Genomic DNA, 9,023 nt, shown 5'->3' with positions numbered 1-9,023 from the left:
CACCTCGGGAAGAGAGCCCCCTTTCCCCGCAATCCTCTCTAATTTCTCCCAAGAAGCAACCTCCAGGCTGGTCTGGGGGCTGCGGTGGAGGGAGACTGGGGTCCCACCAGTTTCTTAGACAGAGTTTGGATCAACCCCTCTGTTTTTGCCTCCACCCCTCACCCCTACCCCCTGGATTGCCCGTGCTCCTGGGTTCCACGGAAGGAACCAGTGGGTCTGATTCCTGGGAGCAGACCCTCCGTCCCCCATCCCCCCCGCAGGTCCTCAGCCTTCCTCCCCTCTGTCCTGCCCTCTCTTGTCTGAGTCTACTCATCAGAGAAATGGAGCTGACCGTGTTCACTCCCCACCCCCACTCGGGGGCTGCTGTGAGGACAAAAGGAGCTCAAGGGGGGCACTGTCACCATCAGGTGAGCTCTGTCCCCAGTGAAGGTTCAGCGTGTCCCCCACAAGCCGAGGGGGAGTGTGGTGCTCGTGCTGAGTGTGCAGAGCCAGGGAAAGCCGTCCCCAGCTGAGCACGCCCCCGAGGGAGGGACGCAGGCACTCAGCTGGCCCACGGCCTCCCCGCGGCTCTGCTCAGCCGCCTGCCTTCACACCCACGGGCAGAAATGCGCACAGACGCAAGACAACGGTGGCAGTCACAGGCGGTGTCAGCTGAGACCTGTGCTAATGACAGACGGCGGATGGCAGCTGGAAAGAGGGATGAGCGGGCTCTGAGCCACCTGCCCACCTAGTTTCCAAATGACTTGCACCCACCTTCGAAACCGGGTCGGCCTTAATCGAATCGTCAGCAGACTGGCGAGGGTGGGAGCTCCCCATGCAGGGGAAGAGGCATCTCGCTGAGCATCTTCTGCTCCGTGCTGTTGGGGGCTTAATCCTTGGGCCCCTCCAGGGGCCTCCCTTGGGCAGCTCCTGGGAGAGAGTAGGTGCAGGTGACAAAAAAAGCCAGTGGCAGGGGCTGTGGTGACCCAGGCTGCCTCACCCCCTGCCACGGGCCAGAGCTGTCGGGGCAGGAGGACTTGCTCGGAGCCTCGCACACCCTGAGTCCAGACAGACCATGGACTGCACGGCCGGACATGTGGACAGGGCTCCGCAGGGCCCGGGTGTTCCCACTGCTGTGCACTGCGTGGTGACACAGTCACAGTGGGCACATGCATGTTAGGGGGCCATGGAGCTGTGTGGCTTTTGGTTGGGTGATCTGGGCACTGCCAGAGGTTTATTTAGAAAAATGCAAACCTAACGTACGTCCTATAGTAGGGAAAAAGCAGTTGATAGTCACAGTCTTCTCCTTCTATGGGGACAGTACGGTGGGGCTACAGGGCCCTTAGCTTCTCAGTGTTGGGGGAAGGGGAGCAGGGCACAGGAGGCAGAAACCAGGTGGGGTGGGAATCTAAGGGAGGGAGCAGCAGGGCAGCCCCACCTCCAGCCAGCAACAAGCACAAGTGGAGCTGGGACGCCCTGGCCGGTGTGGGTCAGTGGGTTGGAGCGTCAGCCCCTAACTGAAAGGTCACTGGTTCGATTCCCAGTCAGGACACATGCCTGGGCTGTGGGTCCTGTCCATGGTGGGGCCGCATGAAGGAGGGACCTGATTGAGTTTTCTTCTCTTTCTCTCTCACACCAATGTTTCTCTCTCTCTCCACAATCTCTCTCTCTCTCTCCCCCTTGAATGAGAAAAAAATAAACCTTTAAGAAAAAAGACAGAAGGGTTAATTTCATGCTCATGCCATACCATGCTTTATATAATTCTTATTACTGTTAGTAGTATTTAAATTGCTTCCACCCCGTGGGGACCACACTCAGTGTTCCCATGAGTCTTGGTGATAAACGTCCTTACTCACACACGTGTGTCAGTTCGCCATGGGACAAACTGTTCACGTGGGGTCGCCACGCTTTGTGACCGAGACAGATGTGCCCCGCTCCCTCCACGGAGCTTGTCACATGGGCACAGCTGTTATCCGAGGCTGGGACTCTGCCAGCCCGACAGGTGTGAAACAAAATGTCACTGATGTTTCAGTTTGCACGTCTCTTATTGTGAGCGAGATCAGGCATATTTTCAGATATACAGAAGCCTTTTCATTTACTAGGATGGATTTCTATCCACTGCCCCTTTTCCGATTGAGTCAGATTTTTTTCTTACTGATGTCTCTCAGCCCTTAGCCCGTGACATACCATGCTTTATATACACCTTGTTCGCTGGGTTGACCTCAGGATAATTCCATTCTTCAGGTTGTGCTACACTTTTATTCTCAGTTTATCATCGGCCTTTTTACTTTAATCGGGATGTTCTCTGCGGTGCGGAGACATTTGGCTCTTAACTGACAGAAGAAATCAATTATGTTATTTATGGCCTTGGGGGGTTTGCAACATAATAAAAAAAAATCCTTCCTCGCCCCAAGATTACAATGTTTTTTTTTCTAGAGATTTGACTGATTTAATTCTCACAGTGGTGCTTCGCAGGTTCTCTCTTGGGGAGATTTAAGGGTGTCTTGTGCCGCTTGGATGTACCTGCACCACAGGTCCTGATGCACCCCCTGTCCTTCTGGGGGATGCTCTAGGGTTTCCGGTAAGAAGCAAAATTGGCCCTGGCTGGTGTAGCTAAGTGGACTGAGCTCAGGCCTATGAATCAAAGGGTCACTGGTTCAATTCCCAGTCAGTGCACATGCTTGGGTTGCAGGCCAGGTCCCCAGTAGGGGGTGCACAAGAGGCAACCACACATTGGTGTGTCTCTCCCTCTCTTTCTCTCTCACTTCCTCCTCTCTAAAAATAATAAAATCTTTAAAAAAAAGTGAAATTGTATGTGTTAACCCCTCAAAGTGAGTCGCTTCCTCCTCTCCTTGATACATGTGGTTCCATGTAACTGTCACCACAGAAGTGCCCACTCGCACAGGGGAACCTTGTACTGGGTCACCAGCCCATTAGCCCTCCCCGAGGCCCCGGCGGGGGGTTGGGGGGGCCAGGGCAGCCCGCAGGTGTCCTGCCCGTTCTCTGGGGGCCCAGCAAAGAGTTCCCATTCAGGTCAGGAAGTGGTTGCCTCTTTCAAGGCTGCCTGAAATTATTTCAGCTGCACCAAGGCATTTCAAAGTCAGACCAAATAAACATTTGCATCTAAAAAAAGGCAAAACAGGGTCACTGGACATGGAGAAGAAAGGCTTCCCGGATCTGGAGGGCGTGGCCAGACTTTCCAGAGAAGCTGAGTAGGGTTTCCTTGGGCTCTGTGCTTTTACTAAGGCAGAGACTATTTTCTTTCCTTTCCTTTCCTTTCCTTTTTTTCTTTTCTCTTCTTTTCTTTTCTTTTTTCTTTTCTTTCTTTCTTTCTTTCTTTCTCTTTCTGTCTTTCTTTATTTCTAGACTCTATTTATTTACTTTTATTTTTTAATATATTTTATTGATTATGCTATTACAGTTGTCTCATTCCCCCCTTCACTCCCCTCCACCCTGCATACCCTCTCCCACCCACATTCCCCCCTTCAGTTCATGTCCATATGTCATAAGTTCTTTAGCTTCTACATTTCCTGTACTATTCTTGCCCTCTTATTCTCTGTACCTTTTCCCCCTCTGTCCCCCTCCCACTCCCCTGTTGCTAACCCTCCATATGATCTCCATTTCTGTGGTTCTCTTTCTGTTCTAGTTGTTTGCTTAGATTTTTTCTGTTTTTGTTTTAGGTGCGGTTGTTAATTATTGTAAGTTTGCTGTTGTTTTACTGTACTTGTTTTTTATCTTCTTTTTCTTAAATTCCTTTAATATTTCATGTAATAAGGGCTTGGTGATGATGAACTCCTTTAACTTGACCTTATCTGAGAAGCACTTTATCTGCCCTTCCATTCTAAATGAAAGCTTTGCTGGATAGAGCAATCTTGGATGTAGGTCCTTGCCTTTCATGACTTTGAATACTTCTTTCTAGCCCCTTCTTGCCTGTAAGGTCTCTTTTGAGAAATCAGCTGAGAGTCTTATGGGAACTCCTTTATAGGTAACTGTCTCCTTTTCTCTTGCTGCTTTTAAGACTCTTTCCTTATCTTTAGTCTTCGCTAAGGTAATTATGATGTGCCTTGGTGTGTTCTTCCTTGGGTCCAACTTCTTTGGGACTCTCTGAGCTTCCTGGACTTCCTGGAAGTCTATTTCCTTTGCCAGAATGGGAAAGTTCTCCTTTATTATTTGTTCAAATAACTTTTCCACTCATTGCTCTTCCTCTTCTCCTACTGGTACCCCTATAATTCAGATGTTGGAACGTTTAAAGATGTCCTGGAGGTTCCTAAGCCTCTCCTCATTTTTTTGAATTCTTGTGTCTTCATTCTTTTCTGACTGGATGTTTCTTTCTTCTTTCTGGTCCACTCCATTAATTTGAGTCCCAGTTTTCTTCCCATCACTATTGGTTCCCTGTGCATTTTCCTTCATTTTATTTAGCGTAGCCTTCATTTTTCATTATAATTTTTTACCAAATTCAACCAGTTCTGTGAGCATCCTGATCACCAGTGTTTTGAACTATGCATCTGATAGGTTGACTATCTCCTCATCACTTAGTTATATTTTTTCTGGAGCTTTGATATGTTTTTCATTTGAGCCATTTTTTTTGTCTTGATTCACCTGTTATGTAGTGAGGGGCAGAGCCTTAGGTGTTCACTTGGGTGGGGCAAGCCACGTCACTGGGTTGTGATGCTGTATGTGGGGCAGGGGTCCGAGAGGGAACAATGGCGCTTGCTCTGCTCTCTGCTGGATTTCAGTCACTTCCCTTGCTTCCCCCAAGCAAACTGGGCCCTTCTGGTACTGGTCCCTATGTGGGTGGGTTTGTGCACATCCTGGGACCCTGTGGGTCTCTCCAGCGAACTCTCCCGTGAAGCTGGGAGTTTCTCCCGCTGCCGCCTCAACCCCCACAGGTGTTTCCGAATGGTGTTTTGAGGCTTTATTTCCCCACACTGGGACCCTGGGTTTCACAGTCTGTCTCGCTCCCCAGTTTTGCCTGGTTTATCTGCACGTGAATGTGGGACCATCTAGTCCGCCAGCCACCTTGCCCGCCAGCACCTGTTCGCAGTCTGCTGCTTCACTGGGTCCACCAGCTGCCGCCTTGTGCACCCAGGGTCCGCCAGCCACTGCTTTGCCACAACCCCTCTCCGCCCAGCTGCCAGATTCCACCTTTCCTACTGGTCTGGATGAATATGTCCACTTTAACTCCTTGGTTGTCGGACTTCCACACAGTTCAGTTTTCTGTAGGTACTGGTTGTTTTTTGTTTCTAAATTGTTGTCCTTATTTTGGTTGTGCGAGGAGGCACAGTGTGTCTACCTACGCTTCCATCTTGGCCAGAAGTCTATTTATTTACTTTTAGAGACAGGGGAAGGGAGGGAGAAAAAGAGGGAGAGAAACATCAGTGTGTGAGAGGTACATTGATCCGTTGCCTCTTGTGCACCCCCTACCGGGGACCTGGCCTGCAACCCAGGCATGTGTCCTGACTGGGAATCGAACTGGCAACCTTTTAGTCCCATTTGCAGGCCTGCACTCAACCCTCTGAGCCACATCCGCCAGAGCAGGAACTATTTTCTCCTAAGTAAGATGTGACCTGCCCTGGCCAGATGGTTCAGTTGGCTAGAGCATTCTCCTGATACACCAAGCGCCAAGGTTGCGGGTTCCATTCCCAGTCAGGGCACACACAAGAAGCAATCAATGAATGCACAAATAAATGGAACAACAAATCAATGTTCCTCTTTCTCTCAAATCAATAAAGTGAAAAAAACTTCTTTTAAAAAAGTGAGTCGACCTAAGTTTCCCTCCATACTTTGTTCCATCGTCCCCTATCGTTACCAGACACAGTCTTTAAGGGGCTTCCTTTTCCTGAGAAGGTGACCATGATTCGCTGGATGTCATCAACCCTTGCAGCCCAAGGCAGGGGTGGAGGTGATGTTTTCCAACCTCCAAAACCACCCACAGCCTCCCCCACTGGGTCCCCTCCTTCTCCGATTCTCCTTGGCTTCCTCCCTCTTCACCCTGGGCCCGGTGCCCAGGATACACAAGCCTGCTCTTCCCAAAGGGCATGGAACAGAGCACAGGGAGGCACCGTCGCATCTCAATGAAGCCTGAAGCCGGGGGGGACATCGGCTAGAACGTTCCGTGCTGTCTGTTTCCTGGCGCCGTGGCTGCGTTTCCACCAACCGCAGAGCTCCTGGATGACACTGACCGCATGCCGCCCGGCCCTCAGAGCTGCCCTGTCTCTCAGGAAGGCCCATATAAACACCAGCTCTTCTTCCCGCCCTTCCGAGGCTCCGCCACCAGGGGCCCCGGCTCACGCATTCACGTATTCATTCATCCAACCATGTTTGATGTCGGGCTCGAGATTGGCTGATGAAACACATCCGGGTACTTCTCCACCCCCAAATCCTCTGAAATAGCAGACGAAATACCAAAATAACATAAAATAACACCATGTAGGTGCCAGCAGCAGACCAGAACATTGGAGAATATCTGGAAGACAGAAAGCAAATGAGATCCAATTCCTAGCGAAACCCAACAGGGCTGAGAAGCCCAGAATGCCTTGCAGGTGAGGGGCCACCCTGAAAACCCCCAGCCTGGAAATAAGAGGAGTGTAGCCCTGGCTGGCATAGCTCAGTGGATTGAGCGCGGGCTGGGAACCAAAGTGTCCCAGGTTCGATTCCCAGCCAGGGTACATGCCTAGGTTGCAGGCCATAACCCCCAACAACTGCACATTGATGTTTCTCTCTCTCTCTCTCTCTCTCTCTCTCTCTCTCTCTCTCTCTCTCTCTCTCTCTCTCTCTCTCTCTCTCCCTTCCCTCTCTAAAAATAAATAAATGAAATCTTTAAAAAAAAAAGAAAGAAAGAAAAAAGAAATAAGAGGAGTGGAGAAGAAATGGGTCAGGAGACACTGATGGGGAGTTACTTAAAGGGCTACCCAAGCAGCAGAGGCAGTGCCCTGCTTGTCCCCGGGATGCAGTCAGAGTGTAGCTTTAAAACTAGAGACAAGAGTAGCCAGGGGTGTGGCCAGAAAGAGAAGCAGCACCTGGCCAAGTAGCTGCAGCCTAAATGAAAGACAGGGTGTCCCCACATCAGAGGCCCACGAGGGTGCTTTGCCTTTGAACACCCCCATCTGTCTCCGTGACCCCCAGTGCCCCCAGGGCACAGGGGTTGCTGGGACCCGAGTGGAGAGCCCCTACCAGAAAGGAAGTTTACTCGTGTTCAAGAAATTCTCCACACCCACGCGTGATGGGTCAAGTCCAAGGGTTCCCAAACACGATGCACTGCCCACCCCTTTACCCTCTTAAAAATGCTGGCGGGCCTAAGGAGCTTTTTCTGTTAGATTTTTTAAAATTTTTATCTCATAAATCCTCACCCGAGGATATGTTTTTATTGATTTGAGAGAGCAAGAGAAACATCAATGTGAGAGAAAAACATGGATCCGTGGCCTACGGCACGTGTCCTGATCGGGGATCAAACCCACAACCCAGGTATGTGCCCTGAGAATCAAACCTACAACCTTTTGGTGTGCAGTATGACGCTCCAACCGACTCAGCCGCCACCTGGCCAGGGCCCAGAGAGCTTTTATTTATACAGTGAAACCTACCAATATTTACTGCAACACAAGTTATCATGGGGAACAATTTTAAATATGTTTGCATTTATTTTAAAATGATAATCAAGCCCGTCGTTGTTAACACAAATACCATTCATGAAAATAGCTATCCTTTTCTAAAAATAGCTCATTTAGTAAGAAGAGTGACAACACTTTATTTTTTTTTTAAACCTTGCCAATGTCTGGCTTACCAGACAGCTGGCTTGTCACATCTGCTTCTATTTCGATCTGCGACACTGTCCCACGTCATGCAGACTCTGGAAAACTCCATTAAACAAGCGCAAGAAGAAAATGTCCTTCACTCCGTGGACTCTCTGATAGAGTCTCAGGAACCTGGGGGGTCCACAGACCATAGTTCGAGAACCACAGTCCTGACAGGCAGGTACAGACGGGATCAGACAACTGAGAATCCTCATACGTCTGGGAAGAAACCAACAGCTGGCCAAGGGAGAACGAGACAGAACCCTGGAGAAAACTGGGTAATAATGCGGGAATCCTGAGAAGACATCATAATAAGTATAGTTACTATCCTGGCCCTGGCTGGTGTGGCTCAGTGGACTGAGCACAGGCCTGCAAACCAAAGGGTCGCTGGTTCGATTCCCAGTCAGGGCATGTGCCTGGGTTTCGGGCCAGGTCCCCACTTGGGGGCATGTGAGGGGCAACCACACACTGATGTTTCTCTCCCTCTCTTTCTCCCTCCCTCCCCCTCTCTTTAAAATAAATAAATAAAGTCTTTTTAAAAAGTAGTTAGTATCCTGGGAGCAGCTGGATGGGATTTTATGTGGGAAGGGGCTCCAAGAATCTTGAGGGTGGCCGAAGAGCAGGTCGGGAAAACGAGCAGGCATCTCTCCGCCGGCTTCCCCAGACCCACGGCAGCAGAAGCTTGCTCAGACAATGGCCACCAGGGCACACGGTGCCACAGCGGAACAGGCCACACCCAGGCGATGCCACTAGCACCATCCCCTCACACCATCTTCTAGAGCCAGCTCTGGCTGCCCAGGACCCTAGATTCTGTGCTCCAAAAAGGAAGAGGCCCACCACACCAGCTCCAGGGCTGGGGTGGGCCTCTTCCCCTTGTTTGGGGTGCCCCTCGTCCCCACCCCCCCCCACCTGAGGGCCACCGAGGGTGTGTGTGTGTGTGTGTGTCTGTTAAGTGCAGAGCAAGACCGCACTGTTTCACAGGGTTGGCTGTTATCTGAAATCTCAAATGCTCAGAGCTCACAGTTCCTTGCCTGGGCCTTCCATCTGTGCAGAAAAGAACATGCCCTTCGCAGAACAGCGATCTGCGGAACTGGCTGCCTAGGAAGGCGCGAAAGGTAACAACTGTGTTCACTCACAGGCTCTGGAGCCAGCCCGCAGTCCTGCCTTGGCAGCTGTGTGATCCTGGGCAGGCTGCTTGACCTCTCTGTGCTCAGAGAGTCTTTGCTGAGCAAGGGGATGATGACAGTCAATAGA

Source organism: Phyllostomus hastatus, unplaced genomic scaffold (assembly GCF_019186645.2).
Source record: "Phyllostomus hastatus isolate PE091 unplaced genomic scaffold, TTU_PhHast_1.1 phas_scaffold_555, whole genome shotgun sequence".
NCBI classification, from domain to species: Eukaryota; Metazoa; Chordata; class Mammalia; order Chiroptera; family Phyllostomidae; genus Phyllostomus; species Phyllostomus hastatus.
Note: the sequence above shows the minus strand (reverse complement) of the source record.